The sequence below is a fragment of the Mandrillus leucophaeus genome, unplaced genomic scaffold (genome assembly GCF_000951045.1).
Source record: "Mandrillus leucophaeus isolate KB7577 unplaced genomic scaffold, Mleu.le_1.0 Scaffold1076, whole genome shotgun sequence".
Taxonomy (NCBI): Eukaryota; Metazoa; Chordata; class Mammalia; order Primates; family Cercopithecidae; genus Mandrillus; species Mandrillus leucophaeus.
The window spans coordinates 396,753-421,180 of record NW_012098943.1 but is presented as its reverse complement, the minus strand read 5'-3'; the positions used below and the strand labels follow the sequence as shown (position 1 = coordinate 421,180).

Sequence of the window (24,428 nt, the reverse complement as noted above, 5' to 3'; positions counted from 1 at the left end):
GGGGCGGGCGGCGGGGTACCTGGGAGCTACCGCTCTACATTGCTGGTCTTGTCCAGTGTCCTCTGCCCAGCTACTGGAGGATGCCTGGTGCTGAGTGAGCATGCATGGAAATGGGCTGTTGAGCCAGTGAGGGGAGGGAGGGATGCAAAGGCAGTTTCCTGTAACCTGCATTCCCTGCCTGACGTAACTGTTTAAACACAAACTGTTGCTCATTCTTCCCTATCTGGACATCAAGGGGAGGTGGCCTGTGAGTTGACCTTGTCATTACAGCAAATAAGCATGCTGAGGGGATTGCAGACTGTACAGTGAGAGGCAGCAAGAAGGAGCACTTATCTCATTGTATTTGAATGATGATTAAACACTCACTAATTGTGGTGGGGCCTCAGGATACAATCTGCCAAGCAATTACTCCCAACCAGACCTTCCCAGATAGGCTGTTGGAGGTGGGTGGGAATAGCATTTCTAGACCACCCTCCAGGTGAGGCGGGAACAGAGAAGTGGACTGCCTGGTGTCCCTTTCCCTCTGGGCTTTGGTCTCTGCAGGGTCAGTCCCACCTGCATCCTTTTGTGAGGCCTAGACCAGAGCTCCTGGGAGGACTGTGGGCATCTCCCAAGCATGGAGCATCCTCCATGGCAACAGCATAGTGACTGTGTGCTAGGGTGGCCAGCTGTCCTGGTCTTCCTGCGACTTAAGGGACGGAGAATGTGGGATCTTCAATGTTACCACCAGGATAACCCCTAGCAATTTTGACTTCATCAGCCTTTGTCCTGTGCACATTCAATGGTGCCAGGCCTGGCTAAGCCTTTCAAAGGCTCATGAGGGATGGTGGGTTTTTGCAGGGACAGGGATGCACTGTCTATGGCACACATCTGTGTTATAGATAACTGATAGCAATGCAAACATCTTGGGGTAGGTAGTTTTCATGTACACATTGATTTTAACATTCCTGATCTTTAAATGTCTGTTCTTTGGACTCTCCTTTGAACTAGGTTTAACACTTCATCGGTTTCCTCGATAATTAGATAAAAAGTTGAAATAGAAGTGATGGGAAGATTGGGCATCCTTATTTGTGGTCTTCAAGGAAAAGCCTTCAGTACTGGAAGTCCTAGCCAGAGTAATTGGGCAAGAAAAAGAAAGCTCTGCAAAGCAGCAAGGAAGAAGAAAATTGTCTCTCTGCAAATGACACAATTTGATAGAGAAAATCCTAAAGACTCCACCAAAAAAGCTGATAGAATTAATGAATGAATTCAGTACAGTTACAGGATTCAAATTCAACATAAAGGTACTAAGTTGCGGTAACGTTGGATGAATAAGTCTAAGTTCCTGACGTATAGCATGGTGACTTCGGTTAATACTGAAGTACATACTAGACATTTGCTAAGTGTAGATTCTTAATCCTACCATTTTGATAAAAAGGCTACTATGTTTTCAAAAAGGACATATTAATTTACTTGATAGTAGAAATCCTTTCAGTGTATATGTAAATGTATATCAAAACATGTTGTACACTTCAATATACACAATAAAAATGCAAAATTGGCCAGGCGCTGTGGCTCACACCTGTAATCCCAGCACTTTGGGAGGCCGAGGTGGGTGGATAATGAGGTCAGAAGATCGAAACCATCCTGGCTAACACGGCGAAACCCCGTCTCTACTAAAACTACAAAGAAAATTAGCCAGGCGTGGTGGTGGGTGCCTCTAGTCCCAGCTACCCCAGGAGGCTGAGGCGGGAGAATGCTATGAACCCAGGAGGCAGAGCTTGCAGTGAGCCGAGATGGCGCCACTGCACACCAGCCTGGGTGACAGAGCGAGACTCCATCTAAAAAAAAAAAAGTAAAAAAAGCCAAAGTCATAATCAGAGTTAGAATGGCAGTCGTCAGGAGTTGTGGCGGTTAGGGAGCATAGGGAAACAGGGAGCTGTTAGCCAAAGGGACAATATTCCAGTTGTGCAGCGTGAATAAGCTCTGGCGGTGTAATGTACACACTGACTGCTGAGATAGCCAGCTCTTTTCCTTTCCTAACGCCAACCTGGGCAGTCCAGCCTTGGTCCTTCAGACAGGAGTGGAGAAGGGTAGCCTCTTGAGACTCGGACCACCACCAAGGAGTCTTCCAACGAAGGCTCTGCTAGAGCACCCTACATTGAATTGAAATAAAATCAACAAGTATTATCCCTAGCAAATTAATGCAGGAATAGAAATCCAAATTCTACATGTTCTCACCTATGAATGAGAGCTACATGATGAGAACTTGTGGACAGAAAGAAGGGAATGACAGACACGGGGTTCTACCTGAGGGTGGAGAGGTGAAAGGAGGGAGAGGAGCCGCAAATATAACTATTTGGGTACTGGCTTTAATACCTGGGGGATGAAATAACCCGTACAACAAACCTCTGTGACGTGAGTTCACCTCACGTCAAAGAGGGAAAAAATGTCAGTCTCTGATATCTCAGACGCTGCATCCATGAGATTAAACGGGATGCTATTTTTTAAGAGGAAAATGTTAGGCACAGAATAAAAAATTAGTTTTTAGGATTTGAAAACAAATACAGATGTGAAAACCTCAATAGAAGTAAAGTCAATAGAAGCTTTAAAAACAGCTTCCTGAAGACATCCCCAAGAAGAAAAATAAGAAACCTAAGAATAGGAAAAGATGATCTCAGGAGAAATCTGTTCTGGATCCTAGGAGTTCCAGAAAGGGAAATGAGAAGACGACATTGTGAATACATTTTCAAATGTGCTTCCAGAAGCGAAGGACATGACTTGTTAGACTGAAAGGGCATAACCAAGTACCTGCATATCAATGCACATCATCTTCCAATTCCAGAACAATAGAAGCGAAGGGATTGCATTCCTTCCACAGAAAAAACGAACTCCCATACACAGGAGCACCATCGGAATGCCTTTTAGATTTCCCGATAGCTGTGCTAGATTCGACAGCAATTTTCCTTCATGATTGGGAGGAAAACTAGTATCTAACTTGGAACTCCTATTCCTATTCAAACTGCTAGTCATATGATTAGTAAAATATTTTAGGTATTAGAGATTTTTCTGTGTAACAATCTCCTGTGCAACCATTCCATACAGCTGCTGGAGGACATGCTGTGACAGAGCAAAGTGGGGAGTACACAGTGAATGTGGAAGATGGGATGAGTGAAACACAGAGAAATTAAGGCAAGATCCAAGATGCCTGCAGTGCACCAAGCAATTAGTCTGAATTAGAGAAGAGTGAATTGGGAACAAACATTTTAAAGACTGCTGTTACCAAGAGACCTACTGCTGCTATTACTAAGATCCAGGACTGATTTTTGTCCATGTTTTGATTCAGACATCACACAGGACCATTTTGCTGGGTATAGAAGACTAAGTTGTGAATTACTTTTTTTAAATGTTCTGATAAGCCGAGGTGGGTAGATCACGGGAGCCAAGTTCGAGACCAGCCCAGGCAACACGGCAAAAACCCAGCTCTATTAAAAAAACACAAAATTAGCCAGGCGTGGTGGCACGTACCAGTAGTCCCGGCTACTCAGGAAGGTGAGATAGGAGGATGACGTGAGCTCGGAAAGTTGAGGCTGCTGTGAGCTAAGGTCATACCACCGCACTCCAGCCTGGGCAACGGGAGTGAGACCCTGTCTCAAAAAACATGATAAAACACAGAGTACAGGGCGCTGGGCGAGTGTAGCTTTAACTGAAAATGTTACGACCACTGGTCATGCAAATATTTTCTGATTTTCTTTCCAAACTAAAGGGCATGCCTGGCTAATCCAGCGCTGCATACTGTCAAAGCACTTAGAAAGAGATTCCTGGTGAGAGTTATTTTAAGGAGGTATTCTCATTAATTCTTAGAGAAGTCTGGAAATCTAATGGTTTCTATCAAATTTTGACTAAAGTGAAATCAAAGAAATTTAAGGCTGATATTTCTACCAAAAGCAAGAACATGAGATTAGCTATGAGTAATTGCAAGAGAACGCTAATATATTGGGGTCTGAGATGACATCTGAACTCCTGAAGTCAGATGCACGAGGTTTGGAATGTTTTATACTGCCTAGAGTGAGACAGAGCGACGCTTCTACCCCTCTTTAGCCCTTTGACGGTCACAGGATTGAAGATCTGCTGAAACTCCCTACTGTCTTCTCCCACTTGGGCTATCTCTGGAGCCTTCTTAGTGATCTTAGGATTATTGAAGCTTGTGTCCCAGTTTCCTCCTTAGGGTTGATCATTATCCACAGCACTCTCATAGTTTCTATGAGATTATGTATGCAAAGCACCTGAACCATGCCTGGCACACAGGAAGTGCTGCAGACACTTGCTAGATAAGAAGTTCAGAAGCAGATATCCAATAATGCCTCGCTTGTTTCCACAGAGGATGACTCCCCAACTGTCTATTTTTCTCTTCCAAAAGGGGGTGATACTTGTTACCTGCTGTGTGGTAGGTACCCTGGTGCTGGGCACTGAAGGTGTACCAATGACAAAGACTCATTCTGCTCCGAGTGGGGAGATAGGCATATGTAGTTGATCGATTCTTAACGTCTTACAAATGTTGACAAATTTGGAGACAGTAGGATGATGAAGTCAAAGTTGCTAGGGATTGTCCTGGTGTTCACGTGGACAATGCTAAGAGAGGGCATTTCATACACCAGACCATGGGTTCCCCCAGAAGTGACATGTATTGCTTCTGTTCATCTATCTTGAGCCAGGAACATCTTTCTCCTCCTCATAAAACCCCTTCCCTCCACCTGACCAACTCCCACTGAGCTTTTGGGCTCTCTGAAGGAAAGGCTTTGAAGGCATTGTGAGAAACTAGAGGAACATAGGATATACGTGGCAGGGGCTGGGTGGGGGATGGTCAAGGAATCCCCCTCTGAGTCCAAAGGATGAGAAAGTGTTGACCAGGCCCCAGGAGAGGGCATTCCAAGCAGACCAAGGATCAAGGGCCAGACCCTGAGTAAGGAGGACACTTGGTGCCCTGAAGAGGCCAAGAGATGATTGTGGCCGAGGGGCAGAGAGCCATGGAGGAGCATGTTGGAAGGTGAGGTGGGGTGGCTGGGCCAGGCGTCACAGCATCTTGTAGTCCGTGGCAAAAGATTCAGACAATAGGCTTCCTCTGCCCACTCCTGGCTTCTTGTTGGCTGAGGATACCAGTATATCCTGGTCGTGGTGGGAGCTATCGTGGATCAGAGAACGTGGAAGCTGGTGTTGTCATCACCCAAGCAGAGAGGGTCCAGATTGGAATCACAGCAGAGATTTGAGCCCTAACTCCCAGAGTTTGACTGGCACCTCCAATCCCCCTGTGAAGCTCCAGGGTGTGGGCCCAGAAGGGGATTTGGGGTAAGGGCTTATCTGTAGGATTGTTACAACGGGTCTGGTTCACCTAGCTGCAATGGGGAGGGCAGGTGACAGATGGGCGGGGGTGGGCGGCGGGGTACCTTGGAGCTACCGCTCTGCATTGCTGGTCTTGTCCAGTGTCCTCTGCCCAGCTACTGGAGGATGCCTGGTGCTGAGTGAGCATGCATGGAAATGGGCTGTTGAGCCAGTGATGGGAGGGATGCCCAGGCAGAGGGAACAACAGATGTAAAGGCAGTTTCCTGTAACCTGCATTCCCTGCCTGACATAACTGATCAAACACAAACTGTTGCTCATTCTTCCCTATTGGGACTTCAAGGGGAGGTGGCCTGTGAGTTGACCTTGTCATTACAGCAAATAAGCATGCTGAGGGGATTGCAGACTGTGCAGTGAGAGGCAGGGAGGAGGAGCACTTATCTCATTGTATTTGAATGATGATGAAACACTCACTAATTGTGGTGGGGCCTGGGGATACAATCTGCCAAGCAATTACTCCCAGCCAGGCCTTCCCAGATAAGCTGTTGGAGGTGGGTGGGAATAGTATTTCTAGACCACCCTCCAGGTGAGGTGGGAACAGACAGGAGGACTGCCTGATGTCCCTTTCCCTCTGGGCTTTGGTCTCTGCAGGGTCAGTCCCACCTGCCTCCTTTATGAGGCCTAGACCAGAGCTCCTGGGGAGGACTGTGGGCATCTTCCAAGGATGGAGCATCCACCATGGCAACAGCACAGTGATTGACTCTAGGGTGGCCAGCTGTCCTGGTCTTCCTGGGACTTAGGGGACGAGAATGTGGGATCTTCGATGTTCACACCAGGACAACCCCTAGCAATTTTGACTTCATCAGCCTTTCTCCCGTACACATTCAATGGTGCCAGGCCTGGCTGAGCCTTTCAAAGGCTCATGAGGGATGGTGGGTTTTTGCAGGGACAGGGATGCACTGTCTATGGCACACATTTTATCTGAGTCTGTGTTATAGATAACTGAATGCAAGGCAAACAAAACTTGGGGAAAGTTGTTTTCACGTACACACTGATTTTAACATTCCTGGTCTATAAATACGTCTGTTCTCTGGATTTTCCTTTGAACTGGTTTAACACTTCATCTGTTTCCTCGTTAATTAGATAAAAAGTTGAAATAGAAGTGATGGGAAGATTGGGCATCCTTATTTGTTTGTGACCGTCAAGGAAAAGCTTTCAGTACTGCAAGTCCTAGCCAGAGTAATTGGGCAAGAAAAAGAAAGCTCTGCAAAGCAGCAAGGAAGAAGGAAAATTGTCTCTCTGCAAATGACACAATTTGATAAAGAAAATCCTGAAGACTCCACCAAAAAAGCTGGTAGAATAAATGAATGAATTCAGTACAGTTACAGGATTCAAATTCAACATAAAGGTACAAAGTTGCAGTAATGTTGGATAAATAAGTCGGAGATCCTAATGTGCAGCATGGTGTCTTCAGTTAATACTGTAGTACATACTAGACATTTGCTAAGTGTAGATTTTTAGGTACTCCTACCATTTTGATAAAAAGTATACTATGTTTTAAAAAACCTACTTATTTTCTTGATAGTAGAAATCCTTTCAGTGTATATGTAAATGTACATCAAAACATGTTGTGCACTTCAATATATGCAATAAAAATGCAAAATTGGCCAGGCGCTGTGGCTCACACCTTTAATCCCATTCACTCTTATCTTATTCATTAGATAAGAGTGAATCAGGAGCAAACATTTTAAAGACTATTGTTACCAAGAGACCTTCTGCGGCTGCTAGTGAGATCTAAGACTGATATTTATCTGTGTTTTGATTCAGACATCACACTGGATCATTTTGCTGGGTATAGAAGACTAAGTTGTGAATTACTTTTTTTCAATGTTCTGATAAGCCGAGGTGGGTAGATCATTGGAGCCAAGTTTGGAGACCAGCCCGGGCAACATGGCTACCACCCAGCTCTATTAAAAACACACAAAATTAGCCAGGCGTAGTGGCATGCATCAGTAGTCCCGGCTACTCAGGAAGGTGAGGTAGGATGTCGTGAGCTCGGAAAGTTGAGGCTGCTGTGAGCTAAGGTCATACCACCACACTCCAGCATGGGCAATGGGAGTGAGACCCTGTCTCAAAAAATATGATAAAACGCAGGGCGCAGTGCGCAGGGCAAGTGTAGCTTTAACTGAAAATGTTATGACCACTGTTCATGCAAATATTTTCTGATTTTCTTTCCAAACTAAAGGGCATGCCTGGCTAATCCAGTGCTGCCTACTCTCAAAGCACTTAGAAAGAGATTCCGGGTGAGAGTTATTTTAAGGAGGTATTCTCATTAATTCTTAGAAGTCTGGAAATCTATGGTTTCTATCAAATTTTGACTAAGGTGAAATCAAAGAAATTTAAGGCTGATATTTCTACTAAAAGCAAGAACATGAGATTAGCTATGAGTAATTGCAAGAGAACGCTAATACATTGGGGTCTGTGATGACATCTGAAGTCCTGAAGTCAGATGCACGAGGTTTGGATGTTTTATACTGCCTAGAGTGAGGACAGAGCGACGCTTCTACCCCTCTTTAACCCTTTGACGGTCACAGGATTGAAGATCTGCAGAAACTCCCTACTGTCTTCTCCTACTTGGGCTATCTCCAGAGCCTTCTTGGTGATCTAAGATCATTGAAGCTTGTGTCCCAGTTTCCTTAGGGTTGATTATCACCCACAGCACTCTCATGGTTTCTATGAGATTATGTATGCAAAGCACTTGAACCATGCCTGGCACACAGAAGTGCCGCAGACACTTGCTAGATAAGAAGTTCAGGAGCATATATTGAATAACGCCTCGTTTGTTTCCACAGAGGATAACTCCCCAACTGTCTACTTTTCTCTTCCAAAAGGGGGTCACACTTTTGTTGCCTGCTGTTTGGTAGGTACCCTGGTGCTGGGCACTGAAGGTGTACCAATGACAAAGGCTCATTCTGCTCCGAGTGGGGAGATAGGCATATGTAGTCGATCGATTCTTAACGTCTTACAAATATTGACAAATTTGGAGACAGTAGGATGATGAAGTCAAAGTTGCTAGGGATTGTCCTGGTGTTCATGTGGACAATGCTAAGACAGGGCATTTCATACACCAGACCGTGGGTTCCCCCAGAAGTGACATGTATTGCTTCTGTTCATCTATCTTCAGCCAGGAACATCTTTCTCCTCCTCATAAAACCCCTTCCCTCCACCTGACCAACTCCCACTGAGCTTTTGGGCTCTCTGAAGGAAAGGCTTTGAAGGCATTGTGAGAAACTAGAGGAACATAGGATATACGTGGCAGGGTCTGGGGGTGGGGGATGGTCAAGAAATCCTCCTCTGAGTACAAAGGATGAGAAAGTGTTGACCAGGCCCCAGGAGAAGGCATTCCAAGCCGACCAACGAACAAGGGCCAGACCCTGAGTAAGGAGGACACTTGGTGCCCTGAAGAGGCCAAGAGGTGATTGTGGCCAAGGGGCAGAGAGCCATGGAAGAGTGTGTTGGAAGGTGTTGAGGGGTGGCTGGGCCAGGCCTGACAACATCTTGTAGTCCGTGGCAAAGGATTCAGACAATAGGCTTCCTCTGCCCACTCCTGGCTTCTTGTTGGCTGAGGATACCAGTATCCTGGTCGTGGTGGGAGCTATCGTGGATCAGAGAACGTGGAAGCTGGTGTTGTCATCACCCAAGCAGAGAGGATCCAGATTGGATTCACAGCAGAGATTTGAGTCCTAACTCCCAGAGTTTGACTGGTGACTCCAATTCCCCTGTGAAGCCCCAGGGTGTGGGCCCCAAAAGGAGGTTGGGGTAAGGGTTTATCCATAGGATATTGTTACAACGGGTCTGGTTCACCTAGGTGAAATGGGGAAGGCAGGTGACAGATGGGAGCTACCGCTCTGCATTCCTGGTCTTGTCCAGTGTCCTCTGCCCAGCTACTGGAGGATGCCTGGTGCTGAGTGAGCATGCATGGAAATGGGCTGTTGAGCCAGTGAGGGGAGGCACAGAGGTTGTCACCAGTGAGGTGAGGGATGCCCAGGCAGAGGGAACAACAGATGCAAAGGCAGTTTCCTGTAACCTGCATTCCCTGCCTGACATAACTGATTAAACACAAACTGTTGCTCATTCTTCCCTATCGGGACTTCAAGGTGAGGTGGCCGGTTAGTTCACCTTGTCATTACAGCAAATAAGCATGCTGAGGGGATTGCAGACTGTGCAGTGAGAGGCAGGGAGGAGGAGCACTTATCTCATTGTATTTGAATGATGATGAAACACTCACTAATTGTGCTGGGGCCTGGGGATACAATCTGCCAAGCAATTACACCCAGCCAGGCCTTCCCAGATAAGCTGTTGGAGGCAGGTGGGAATAGTATTTCTAGACCACCCTCCAGGTAAGGTGGGAATAGATTAGAGGACTGCCTGGTGTCCCTTTCCCTCTGGGCTTTGGTCTCTGCAGGATCAGTCTCTCCTGCCTCCTTTGTGAGGCCTAGACCAGAGCTCCTGGGAGGACTGTGGGCATCTCACAAGGATGGAGCATCCTCCATGGCAATAGCCCAGTGACTGTGTGCTAGGGTGGCCAGCTGTCCTGGTCTTCCTGGGACTTAGGGGATGGAGAGTGTGGGATCTTCAATGTTCACACCAGGACAACCCCTAGCACTTTTGACTTCATCAGCCTTTCTCCCATACACTTTCAATGGTGCCAGGCCTGGCTGAGCCTTTCAAAGGCTTATGAGGGATGGTGGGTTTTTACGGGTTTGTTTTTTGTTTTGTTTTGTTTTGTTTTTTTCCTCAACAGCTGGAGGGGCCCTGCTCACAGTGGCCTCAATTCCTGTAAGCTACCCCCCATCACTCTAGGCAGACCCCCAACTGACATTCCTCCAGGCCTTGCAGTTGATGAGGGTTCTAACAGGAAGCAGATGGACGTCCAAGTGTTTCCTTCAAGAGAGTTCCTGAAGATACTATTAATAGATGTAAAGTCAGAGTTAAGGGAACCAGGAATGGAGAGTGGGGCACCTGGGGTCTGGGAACCTTGGGAAGCCTCTTTCCACTTTGGAAGCTGTGGGGTCTTAGGATGGGGGTCTTGCTAGACCCCAGAAAGTGATGGACCACTCCTTGACAAGGCAGCAAGGGATTGAGAGTTCATAGGTATCTTGGTATCTTTCTCTCCACCCTCCCATCTTGTATCAGTGTCTCCCACTGACCAACTCCAAAGGGAAGCCAAAGTGGCCTGGAAGATGCCACCCTAGAATCAGCTTCCCAGGCATAGAGCAGGAAAAGGTGGGCAGAGAACAGATCTAGAGAAAAGCCAGTACATACACCAGTAAGGTAACCCCAGAGCTGAGCCTTGGAGCCTGAGTTCGAGTGCCAGGGCCAACCAGTTACTTTCTCCAAAGATGCAAAGTATCCAAGAATGCAGGGGCCTGGGATCCTCCGAACTTGGCTTGACTCCTTTCCTGACCTATAGGCAAGTCTCCTCTGTGTCCCAAGCTATCACGCAAGGATAATGTCACCTCCTGTATGGGGGCATTGAGGAATAAAAGAGTAGAGCATACTGGTATGTGTGTTGGGGAGAGTGGTCTGTCACCTGTTTGGAGAATGAGAGTAGGATTTTTTTCTACCCTTATCAGATTGAATTTGATCCTCTCATAACACATGTAAATTACCTGGCATAGCACCTAATATGAAATATCTTTTTTGGTTTCTGGACCCTGCTGCTGCTTGTGGATTTTAGACTTAAGTAATTTGACTCAACCTCCCCTTTGGTAAATAAGGACTGTTATTTAAATCTGCCCCCCAAAATTCATGTGTTAAATTTAATCCCCAACACAATGGTATTGGAAGGTGGGGCCTAATAAGAGAATGAGCCATGAAGGTGGAGACCCCAGGAATGGATTAACTCAAAAGTGAGTCTTGAGAGTGAGTTTTAAAACCAAGCTTGGCCCCTGGTGCCATCTCACACACTCTTGCTTCCTCTTTCCACCCTTTAGCCATAGGATGACCCTTACCAGGCAACACCATGCTCTTGGACTTCCCAGCCTCCAGAACCATGAGCTAAATAAACTTCAATCCTGTATAAATTACCCAGTTGGTAGTATTCTGTTATAGCAACAGAAAACAGACTAAGACAAGGATCAAAATGGCACCTGCCAGATAGGTTCATTGTGAGGATTAAAGAGATATTTAGAACATGCCTGGAACCTATCAAGCACCACATAAAGGCCAGCTGTGGCTATCACTTTTGTTGTTGCTGCTAGTATTAGGTTTAAATGAAATACCTCATGTAGGTCACTTAGTAGCCTCCCAAAAAATGACTAGCTCCATTTTACAGAGGAGGCACTTGCATAGCTCTTTTATGTGTTAAACTTAGCTAGACTACAGTCCCAGTTATTCAATTAAATGCTAATCTAGATGTTTCTGGGAAGGTACTTCATAGGTGTGATTAAAGGTCATAATCAGCTGACTTTAAGTAAGGAAGATTGTCCTAAGTAACCTAGGTGTGCCTGGTTCAGTCAGTTGAAAGGCCATAAGAGCAGAGCTGAGGCTTCCTGGATGGAAAAGACATTCCACCTAGGGATACCACTTTTGGCCCATGCCTGAGAGTCCCAGCCTGCTCATCCTGGAGGCCAGCCCTGCAGATTTCATACTTGCCTAGACCTCACAATCATGTAAGTCAACTCCTTCCAATAAATCTCTTAATATGTTTCCTAATGGCTCTGCTTCTCTGGTGGGATATCTAGCTGATATAACCTCTGAGCCCTTGAGAGGGTGTAAGAAACTTGCCTAGGACTTGTTCTGCAAGAGGTGGAGAGCTAGAATTAGGATTCAGGCCTCCTGACCCCAAGCCCTGCTCTCTCCCATTAACTGTAGAAGACTGGCTGTGTGGCCAGGGGGTGGCCTGATCTCCAGGGCTCACAGGTGAGCAAATATTAATTACTTCCCTGCCATTACCCCAAATGCTCCTGAACTTCATACCTCATTCCCTTTCCATGGCCATCACTGTGAGCTGCATTCCAGAATAAAAGGCAGAGCCATTGGCTGGCAGGACAGGAGGAAGGGAGCAGCCCTCAAGGGCACCAAAGCCCCAGACGGTAGCCCAGGCCCCTGCACCTGCCTGCTCAGAGGATGCCTTCAGGAAAAATCCTTACCCCCAACATGCTAACTTTTCTTTAAAACAAGATGCCACGTGCCCCCACCCCCCTTCAAAAACCATCTATTCCTGGTGTCCCACTGGGGCGTTGCCATGGCAACAGTAAAAGCCGGAGGCCCAGCAAACAGGCCTACTTTTCTTGATGGTTCTTTGGGGACTTCACTGCTCTCAAAGGCTATGCAAGCCAGCTTCATCTTCTCTGAGCACCAATGAACAAAGACACTCTCTTCCTTTTCTCTTTACCCCAGACCCAGACCCTGGGGGCTGAGGATTCTAGCTGGAGGAGCCAGAGAAGAATTGCAGAGAATCCCAAGTTCTGATTGTAGGGTCAAAGCCAAGAGTGGATTCAGCACCCCCTTTGCAGTTTGGGCCAAGAGTCAGGATAGTGAGGTTCCCCAAGAAAGAATCCAGAGCTGTTAACTCCTTGAAGATAAAGGTGGGTGATTCTTCCAAGGGGAATGGTAAGAGCTAAGAGCTGCTGTGTCTGGTCACATCAGCAAACCACATTCGAGCCAGCCATCCTGTAATGCTAGGAAGTTAGATCACGGGACAGCTAGGGGTGGGGACTCTCATTCCACTCCAAGATTGCACGTATCAACAGCAATCACCACCCTAGGGTCCGGCCCTTCTCCAACTCATCCCTATTTGTCAGTGTAAGTTGGCATCTGCACTAGGTACTACAGCATGTGATGGCAGGTCAGGTGAGTCTGCAGTGGATGTGAGAGTGGCTAAGAGGAGCAGAGGGGACACATGGACTGCACATTGCATCCTTGCCATGCTTTATTGACCCCACAGAGCAGGCATGTCAAGTCTGCGCCAAAGCCCCAGACCTTATTGTCTCACCATTGTTAGCCATAACCCTGCAAGAGAGAAATCAAAAGAGATCACTGCATGGGGCATGCGTTCTAACTCCTGGCCTCACAGACGCTGGGGTCCTGAAAAAGTGGGGAGGACCAGCAGGCAGGAGTTTGTTCCCTCTTCATGCCCCCCACCTCCATGTGCCATTCTACAGATGTCCAACCTGCCTCCTGATTCTGCCGGAGACCTCTGACTGAGCCAGGCTCAGCTGACCTAAGGCAAAGTCCAGGAGGATAAGGACAGCCCAGAGGGGTGAGAGCATCACAGGGTCTGTTGCTGGGTGTTGGGAGGCCTAGGGAGTAGAGGCCATCTTCACATCCGAAGAACATAGCAGGGATTCAGTCACAGGGGCCTCCTGGGCCGCGAGCTCAGATATATTTCTGCCTGAAGCCTCAGCTCTCACCCATCAGCAGCTGGAATGTTCTTCCTGCCCCCGTCTGCTCAAGCTCACTTTTCCAGTGGAGAACGGTCCTGACTGCCAACTGTGTACAGCCACCTGTTTCCTGCTGGGCTCCAGATTCCTTACTGTTTTTCTGTGTTCTATGACACTGCTTCAAACATATGGTATAATTATCTGTTACGGTTTTTTCTCACCCCATGATGGACTATAAGTTCCTCAAAGGCACTTGTGTATCTAATATTCACGTCCTGAGTCCCTAGAGTATAGTATCTGGCTTATAATAAGCTCTCAATAACTTTCCTAAATGAGGTGGATCTTTAAGAAGTCTCAAAATTGAGCCCACCTTAGATAAATATGGTTTTGTGTAAAAGGGACTAGGCATGTACTAACCATACCCATAGGGCTCATCTGTCTTCCATCAAGGTAATACTCCAGCCTATTTGGGGTACAACTTTTGGTTAGTACCAAGGTCTCTGATTTGGCCTTTCCTGCATGGCCTTTGGCATAATAACTTTTAATTTATCTGGTGTTCAAAACAAAGGCTGCCGTACATTGTTGTACCGGTTGTACAGTGCACAGGTGAGCTCAACTAAGGTGACACAGAGGTAGAAATAGGGCCAACCCTCCCTACCCTGTGTTTCTGTGGCCTGAAGCTGTGCCAGTGCGTGAACGAATGCCTTTGTCTTCCACGAAGGTGCCACTGCTCCCCGGACCCTGTGCCCACTGGACAAATCTCAATAGAGGTGCATGTTTCCAGAGTGTATGTGATGCTTCAATAAAAATTAAGTTTTGATTGGGGGGCGGTGGGCGGGAAACTTGGATCTAGAACTGCTTCCAGGAAAGGGATGAATTGATGTTGAATGGACCATAAAAAAATGGGGTATGGGGTGACCTGTAGATTTCTTCCCTCATAGTAGGGCCATCCTCACTTGCTGAGGAGGCCCGTTCCTTGGGGGTGGGGGGATTATCCCAGTAGGAAACCTGGCATCAGAGGGTGCCCAGCGCACATTGTGCGGTGATAGAGCAATGCTCACTCCTAAGTTAAGAAAATACTTTCCTTTCCTAGATCGCTTACATTATCTTTCCCAAGATCTCTGCCTGGGCCAAGACTTGTACCTCGTTCTCCTGATGAGATGCTCTAGTGATGATCATAACGACATTTTGTACACTTAGTCCAGGCTGTCCAGCAGGTAGGGTCCACCAGGACACAGATGGCAGAGTCTGGCTGGGTAATTTGTGGATGCTTTAATGAAGGGACTATTTTCCAAAGCTCAGCAGAGTATAAGGAAATAGTAAAGGATAGTTCCATACCCAATACTCACTTCCTTAGGCCAGGAAGAAAGGGCAGTTCAGAACCTGGAAACCAGAGACAGTGTGGAGAGGGCCTCCTGGGGGAGGCTGAGGCCCTTGCTTTAGAAAACATCCAGACCACAGAGTTGCCACAGGGGAAAGGGAATAAATCCTCCCTCTTTCCTCCAACCTCCTGACTTGCTGCCAGAGCTCCGCATTGACCAAGCCTACATGGAAGCCACACAGGTTTGTTTCCATGGACACAGGGCAGAGTGGATAAAGGCAGAGAGGGATTTGGAGGGGACAATAGAAGATTCCCCCTACAATGAGTCAGGCTGTTAGAGTCTGTCATTGCATCCAAGCTTACCTGGTTTATTAAAAACTGATGAGCTTGTATTAGCCAGTAGAGGGGACAGGGGTGGATCTGGCCATGGGGGTGATTTCACCCAGGACTTAAGGACTCTTAGACCTTGCAAGATGTCTGTCATTGCATCCAAGCTCACCTGGTTTATTAAAAACTGATGAGCTTGTATTAGCCAGTAGAGGGGACAGGGGTGGATCTGGCCATGGGGGTGATTTCACCCAGGACTTAAGGACTCTTAGACCTTGCAAGATGCCTGAATGCTGGCTTCATCCCCTCCAGCCAGCCTGCCTCGGGGACAGAAAGCTGTTTCATCCAGTTCCTGTTAGGAAAGAATAGGGAGAGCTCCAAGTGGTCAATTTGTGACTGGAGTCTGTCCCCAGAGCCACCCCTGGCCCAGAGGACACACTGCCATAATTAGCTCAGCCTGCGTGAAGGTCCACCCTCAGTCCTGGCTGGGGGTGAGGTCTATTACCAGTGTACAGGTTCTGCCCATTGCTGAGTGTCTATTCCAAGGATGCATTCCAGAACTCGGTCAACAGCCACAGGATGAGTTGGGAGACCCATGATACCCACTTTGAGATGCACCTGAGCCTACAACTCCATGGATCACCTCACTCCATAATCACCTCCTCTGATTGCTAGATTCCAGGTCTCCTGCAATCAGTGTCAGTTCAGAGCCAGGGCCTGGCAATCCCCAAAAACTCTGATCTTTCTCCTACTCCCAGTGCACTGTGTCCCTGGTAAATAGCCTTTCTCGAAGGCAGCTATGGCCATGAGAAAAATTCACAGGATAAATGTGTGGCAGTGTACCAGGGTCCTTCCTCAGGGACACCAGGTCTTCCTTTCATTCAAGGGGTTCTGGGTCTGTACTCTGGCTCAAGTCTGGGCTATTGCAAGGAGCAGCACAAAGGGGCAGGTGCCAGGCAAATAAACACGCTAGAAGCCACTTTCCATGGTAGACGCACAGCCAACAGGAACACGTTCCGGCACGCATACAGCTGAACTAAAAATAACCACAAAGGCAGTGTCTCAGAGTGCCTGGCACATAGCTGCATTTATTACAAGCATTACATACATTATCTCAGTAGGTGCTTTGACTCACAGGGAGATGTTAATAATTCCTCAAAAGCGCCCTGTTTACACGAGAAGCCTGAGGTTCAGCAAGGGTAAGCAGCAGGACCACCTGGCATCTGTATGACTCGGAGGCACTGAGCCCAGAAACAGACCCAGTCCCCGCCCCAGGGAGCACTGACCTTCCCCAGTCCCCGCCGGGCCCTGCAGGGGGGGCCAGGTGAGACAGTTGCAGACGGGGGAACCCCACGGGGCGCGGGCTCTCTGAGTCTGTTTATCAACGCGATTCTTGGTTGGTGAGGCTGACTCATTTGAGCTGCCAGGCAGTGGACTTGAACTTCTCAGGCGATTTCCCCAACTGAGTGACAGACCTTCTAGCTCTGCGGCCCAGCCTTTAAGAGGTTGTCTGGGCTATGCCAGCGAGCCATGCACCTTGAGCTCCATCCAAACCGTTCTCTCTTTGGATGAATGAGTCGGCTCTCAGGCAGACTTGGCAGGATTAGAATCACAGCTGAGGCTTGATTGGTTCCTTACAGCCACCAGCTCTAGACACGTTTTGAAAAACGAGATCTGGATTTTTATCCGAAGCTGGTGCCATTCTAATTCAACCTTTGCCACTGCTGGTTAAGAGATGCTGAGGATCCAGGGAAGGATGAGACTGCCTCACTTACAGAAGGAGAGAGCTGTCGCCGTCCTCTGATGGGGCCGCCCACACAGTCCTGTTTTAAGGAGGAAACACAAAGAATTGAAAGTGAAAATCACATTTAAAATGGAAAAGGCTCTATGGATTAAATATTTCACCCTGCATGAGGGTGAAACTGGAGTGGGCAATACTAAACCCAGATAATTAAGACCCCCTGCTCCTGATGTAAGATTTTATTGCATGTTGGAGTCTCTATAGAGACCCCTCTTATTGTTTGGGAAGATGATGTCAGCCAGTCATTAACTCATATTTATCATGAACCTGCATGCGCCAGGCACTGACCGCCTGAGGAACGGTGTCCCCAGGAACAAACGTGGAGCAATCAGGATAGGCTGACAACCATTACAATATAGCGGCTTGAAGGTTTTTTCTCACCATGTGAGTCCAGCGTAGGCCGGCTGGGGAGTCCCCACCTTACCTCCTCTCTTCAGGACCTGGGCTTAGCAGCCACTATCTTGAAACTTGCCTGTCAGTGCAACAGAAGAAAAGAAAGTCCTGGAGGCGCTCTCACAGTTCAGGTTGCAGCCGGGAAGTGATCTGTGCCGCTTCACCTGTGATTCATCGGCCAGAACTAATTACATCACCGCACCTACCCAGGGGACCAGGAAGTGCAACCTTGACACGCCTGGAGGGTGCAGAGGTGGGAGGGGCTGCTGCACAGCCTTGCTGACCACAGGCATACAGGATGGGTTGGTGATGAATGCCACCAGTGCTCCGGGGAAAACGGATTCATCAGATTTGCTCAGGAACCCTCTAGGTTGGCAAAGTTCAAATTTTTAAGACAGTAAATGCTGTGAGATATCTTGTGGTGTGGGTTGTAAATCTGCACAAAAGGGACTTAGAACACAGCAATGCCTGTTACATTTTTTTGGAGGGTGATGGAGGACCCTGTAGGACCAGCATGCTATGGAAAGCATTTTAGGAGATGCTCTGAGGATTACCAGAAAAGAACTTAGCACACAATGCCTACCACACGATGATAGGAACTACTTAGCACAGGTGATCTCCTATGTCTTATTTGATAACATCTACTTGACCATTTGCAGATGAGCCAAGTGACCAAGGACACAGGGATACTAAATAGTAGGGCTCACGCCTCTGGGTTGCTTGTGAGAATCATAAAACAAAGAAGTTCTGATACTGCTCATTCTAGAGCATAACACAGAGGTGCTCACATGCGAAGGAGCTCATTTGAAAATTGGCACCTGCAAACTGGAACATCTACTGCTGTGGCTCTTAATTGATAGGATTTTCCACTTGTAGAAAGGGAGAGTAAAACCTTTGAAACCTCACATTCTTTACATGGTGGCATATCGCTGCCAATCACGACCTCTTTGTCGCCGTGGTTTCAGTTGCCCTAGAGCATAACTGCTTTTTCCTCAAGTGTCCTGTTCAGGGACCTCACAACAAGTATGCTGTGTATTCCTGCTGTGGTGTGCTCCTACAGCTCTCATCAGACCATCCCAAATGTAGCCTGCACAGAACGTAGTAAATATCTAACCACATGATGGAGGAACAAATCAAGATATGCAGAAAAGTATTTTAAGTGGCCGTTATTTCCCTTAACAGGTGCATGGTGATAACAATGATGACAGTGATGAAGATTCCCTGGAATATGCTCCAAAGTCTCCTGCCTGCCCACTGCCCCCTATTCCTCATTTGGGCAGCAGCACAAGCCCTTGTGTGTTTGGATTGAATGACCAGCAGTAGGGGGATGGTGGGGAGAGGGGAAGGCGCTGATGTGGGGTTAGAATCTCAGGTGTCCTGATCAGAGTTCTCATTAGGGAGCAAAAGGAAGTTGTGGATCCTGCACTGATTAGCCAGGGACTCGAAAATGCCTCATCCACGACTGCCCTGGGTGTCCCACTGAGCTGAGTGGGCCTTGGCTAAAATAACAGAAAAGACAAGAAAGGAATTCAGCCATATTATCCCTTGAAGATTCTGGAAAGCACAGAGTTCTTAGGAAGCACTAACCTGGTTCACTGAGGATAGAAACTCTTCCAAAGAGGAGAAATAGAAATTGGCTTAAGTCATAAACCAAGAGCCAGCCCTGCTGTGGATCCCCCAGTTCATTCTTGGAGCCACTGGACCCCAGGATGCATTTTAGCAACAGGACCTGCCTGAGTTGGATGGTCCCACAGCCTCTCTGAGCTTGTGTCAGGGTGCTGGGGACCTCAGATCCATCTCTGAGCCAGGAAGTTCTCCTTCAGGGCCAGTGCAGGTCACGAGACTAATATTTGGGGTAGGAGGAGCAGAGGAAGAGAAGGATGCAAGAGCCTCACTGGCTCTCCAGGGCGCAGACTCTGACTTCATCCCATCATTTTAGGTTTTGGGGAATGCTGAAGGACTATTGTCTGCAGACGTGGCTCTAGGGTAGAGCCATGAATGAATAAAGCAAGTGAAAGTCCCTGCCCTCTGCCCCGTGGGGCTCATGCTCCCCTGGGGGAGACACAATAGACGTGTCAAATGTTTAGTAGTTGGCAGATGGTGATCAGTGCTAGAGGAGAAAGCAGGCCGGAGAGGCACCCTCCAAGAAGGTCACATCTGAGCAGAGACACTGGGACGGGAGAAGGTGGGGTGAAAAGAGCTGCTGGTAGAGGGAACAGCAGGTGGGGGTGCCACGTGGGCACATCTGCACGCCATGGAGAGCACAAGCCGGGCACGCACATAGGAGCAAAGCTGACCGGTAGGAAGGACCTGGCTTCTAGCCCAGGCATCCACAGAAGGGTTGAGGAGAGAAAGCAATCTGTCCTTATTTACATTTTAAGAGGATTTAAGACCCCAAGTCACAATGCAGAGAACGGAACACCCAGGAGTAAGTTTTTCCGTATGTAAATTAAGCCTCAATCACTAAGAATTAAAATTCTTACCAGGGCTCTGGCCCATCTGTTTCCTGGATGAGCCCTGAGTAGGCGCCCTGGGGGAAGCCAAACAGAGCTGAGCAGGTAAGCAGGGAAAGAGGAGGCATGGCCTCCAAGACAGTCAAAAAGCAACCTGGCTTTGTGTGGCCAGGTTCAGGAACATGACCTGTGGCCATGGTCTGCTTTTGACCAGCATCTCCCATTAATCTCTGGGACAGCTGCTGCAGCATCACCTGAGTGATCTTTAGAAATGCACCTTCTCGGCCCCATCCTAGATCCAGACTAAACCTGTCTTCATGAGCCTTCCAGGTGGAGCTCGGGAGCCCCAGTACTTGGGCAGCTCCTATGGAGCTGGAGGGAGCAGATTTGCCTTCGATATAAAGAACACTGAGCACCTGCTAACTGCCTCGTTTTCCCTTCTTGTGTCCATACACACACCGGTGAAAAAGGGCAGCATGGTTTCTCATTTTTAACTCAGATTCCTTGGCCACGAAAGAAAAACAAAAATCAGCAAATCTGGTCTCGGTTTAGTTGAGGTCAAACTCTTGGTTTGGTTTCATTGCCTTCTGGAAGTGGTGTTCATCTACTTTCTGGTTCCTGGATCCAATTCAAGCTGCACAATATAACTGAGTCAGCACATAAAATCCAAGAAGGATAGTCTCGTATTTTAAGGCAAATTCCTTACTTGACCAAGGTTGTTAGGGGAACGGCCTCCAAGCAGGCCTGTCCACAACGAGGAAGACCAAGAGCAAACAAGGTATATGGCCAGGACTGTCGACCTTGCTCTCTGCTTTCAGAATGTGGTTTACAGGCAGGAAGACGAGGCATCAAAGCAGGTCTTGCCCAACCTTTCTCAGTGAAGAAAGACCAAGATACATTTGTAAACGTGCCATAGAGATTTTAATGGAAAAAAATTAGAAAAGTGCATTGTACAACACCACATTAAATGATTTTTTTTTCTGTAAAGACATTGTAAAATATATACAGGGCTGCGTACCGCACTCGTTACAAAAGAAAGATGCAAACCCTTGTGTAAGTTACATACTCTACATGGGCTGGATGTCTACTAGGACTTGTAAACATTGGTGACTAGGTTTTTTAAATATTAGGTAAGCTGTGACAATAATAAATACATCTGATACTTGATGGTTGTCTCATTCTGTTGAACTTCAGAATGGCATTCTAAGGCCATTTGTGAAGGTGTGCCATCTCCGCAGACAGAGAAGGCCAGAGAAGATGAACAAAAGACAACAAACAGAAGCAGTAGGCTCCTTTTGAATTCGGTTCTCTGTGGATGAGTTTGAACCGCTGATTTTTGCCAAATCTGATACAGCTTCCCACCAAAGGCCTGACACCTTGACCACAGTAGGGCCTGTTCAAATCCCACTCACCAAGGTAGGAAGGTGGGTCCCTGCTAAGTGTCCGGGACCAACCATTTCATCCTCCTGGAATGTGAACACACAGTCCCAAGGTGATTAAGCCCATTTCTGCTAGAACTTTCCTGATTTCCATCACCCTCCCACAGGGAGTGCTCTGGCAGGCCTCTGGTAGCATCTTCACAAGAACCAAATCCAGGTCCCATTACTGCACAGTCACAAAAATGCCCAGCAATGCTGGGGGCTGGAGAGGAGGAACACAAATCCAAAGACCCACAGATATCCAGTCAATGCACATGCGCACACATACCACAAATGGATGCACGAGGGTCCATATCCCCATACCCCACCCTCCCCAGGAGGCACCCTGTGAGTATATGCCAATCATTTTGACGGGTGTGAGTTCGAAACTAATTCAAGCTTAATTTCTTCCATGCCTGGAGTCACGACAAGTTTTCTTTCTTTTTGATGTTTTAAGGTGCAAGGATACACAGTTGGCTGAAGTCAAAATTACTGTACATCTAAGAGGGATTATCAGCAATTTCTTGGCCTGCTGGGAATGGACTAGAAGTTTTTTCTCCTTAATTCAGTGGTTTAAATTCTACTCATCTTTGATATCTCTGTCCCATGTCTGTTTAACTGCAAGTTGCCTCAGCAATGTTTTTGGATATACCTGATATCTTCAAATCTCCCAAGTGGGGCTAATCTGTTTTCTTATTTAAATTTAATCAATGAAACCAACAGTTTTGCCTAGCCCAGTGCAATGTCTATTTAGTGGACATTTCTGATAAAGCAGAAGGTGGACTGAGATGATTTCACAAGGTCCTTCCCCCCCACCCCCCACCACACACACACAAAACGGCTGTCAAAATGCTATTTGTGGGCTGAACAAACAAATATATAATTAGCCTTTTTCAGGAGTGTGTTCCTCTGAGGAGCTATCAAATTATAGAGAAATCGTGTTAATTGTGGGTTCTGCTTCACTGGGTTCCCACTAATCGTGTTTTTCCTTTCATCATATTTTTCCACCCAACTTCTAAAATTCCAAGTGAGAAAGTAAAACAGTTGCTGAGACTTGTTCTGGTTCCCATTCCTGCTCCTTGCTCCCTGCTCCCTGCTCCCTGCTCCTTGGCCTTGCTTCTAGACTCCATGCACTAGGGAGGCTGTGGTCCGTTGGCATCTTAGTCCTATGAAGGTAAGGACTTGATTGTCTAGCTCACCATCCTGGTCCCCTCTGAGGCTGACAGGCAGCACATGCTCAACGTGCTCAGTCAATAGTGGCTGGAGAAATGGCAGAATCAGCAGCCGGAGTTGCACAAAGGGGCCCCCGGGAGCTGCCAGGCCCACTGTTGCAGCAGCTCATGCCTCGTATATGTGTCATCTGGGAGAAGTGGACTTTGGTTCCCTAGAGCATGCTTTCACCCACACCACTGTCCAGGCATCTGTTTCACTGGGGACTGAGTGCTGGGGTCATCAAGGACACCCCATCTGATGGGAAAGTCATCAAGGAGACCCCATCTGATGGGAAAATCCATCAGAAAGATCAAAAGTGCTCTGTGGGGACAGTCTCCAGTGAGAGGAGAGGGAGTCTACAGAACCAATCTACCTGAAACAGGTGATGTCCTTGGGAGAGAGGATCTGGCCCCTGTGTAGGAACCCAACCCAGTGCTGGAAAGACTGGGCCCTGTCTCTCCAAATTCCCCCACTGAAATGTCAGTCCAGTATGTGACTACACTCTCACTTCGTCCTCACCAGTATCTGCCTGGAAGACACCTGCCTCTTATCTCACCTGGCCATTTCATCTTTTGTAGGAGGGGAAAAATGACTTGCCAAGGCCAACTGGTCCTACTACAAATGAGGAGGGCAAGGAACCAGGGTTGGGTGCTTACGAAGGCCCCCGATGTCTACACCACCCAGTGCCTGGTGGCTAGAAGAGGCAAGGCTGAGAGCTCAGACTTTAAGAGGCAAAGACTCATGGCTGAGGCTTACAAGACCTCCCTCCTCAAAATCAAGCACTGCTCTCTGGATGCATAGAGGTCTCCAAGGAACTGACTCCCCCTTTTGTTTCCCAGCTGGACCCTTCAGGTGCCAGGACCAACCATCACCACATTGAGGGAGGTGCTGGTGACAAGAAGGACAAGCCCTGCCTCCCCACCAACTCCAGATTCCCTGCCACCCTGTGAGTCCCACACAAAGCTTCAGACAAAACACAGGCACACCCTGGGGGCAGATTCCCACCCAGTGTTTTGGATGTTTTATCACAGCAGCATCTGCAGAATAGGGGTTTCCACCCCCAGTCCTTCCAGAACAGTCCTGTCTTCCAGATCCTTCTTTCACAGACGGGGAAACGAAGGCTCGGGGGGGCATGTTTGCCAGATGTGTTTGAGCACCGCTGTGCTTCTCCAGCTCCTTGTCAGATCTACCTCCTGGGACAGGCGGCCAGCCTGGGTCACACCACAGTGTGGGGGAGGGTTCAGCAGAGGCTCTTCCACCCCCGTCGCAGAGCCCTGTCCTGTGCAGGGGCTGCTGCAGGCTTTGTGGGGCGGGGTGGGGGGATGCCTGTGCCCTGCAGCCACATTCTACTACACAACGTACTGCATGCCGTACCCAGCTCAGGTCCACCAGTCCACCCTTCAGGCCAGAGACCCCACTATTGCTGGTCTCAGATCTGCCCTCTGGGGGCCACTGTTATAGAGAAAAGACGGACAAAGCTCTGTGTGATTAATAACTAACAAGGCTTCATCTGAACGTGGCTCTTGGCTTACGGTTTTGTCTGCGGTGCTGAGCCCAGAGCTGGGCTTTTGAACCTGGTGAAGGAACTGGCAGACTCAGCACATCTTTCTCTGGCTGACCTGGTGCTCCTTCCTCTCTGATGCCTGCTGCCCATGTGAGATGCTCACTCCCCCCACCCCCGCGTATGTATTTGATTGACCTGGAGATGACACCCCCTCCCTCTTTCTCCTGAGACATGCCCCAATCTATGTCCCTTCCTTATGGCAATCTGAGGGACCCGCCCCGCCCCACCCCGCCCCA

The 24,428-nt window shown here is 48.0% G+C and overlaps 1 protein-coding gene across 1 annotated transcript in view; it reads right to left on the bottom strand.

Moving 5' to 3' along the window:
• Positions 1-16,413: 16,413 nt before the first annotated feature.
• KCNK9 (potassium channel, two pore domain subfamily K, member 9) overlaps positions 16,414-24,428 on the bottom strand; it is an 18,084-nt gene continuing 10,069 nt past the window's right edge. The window contains exon 3 of the mRNA XM_011985928.1: positions 16,414-17,174. The gene's annotated coding sequence lies outside the window, so the exon portion shown is untranslated. The remainder of the gene's footprint in view (positions 17,175-24,428) is intronic.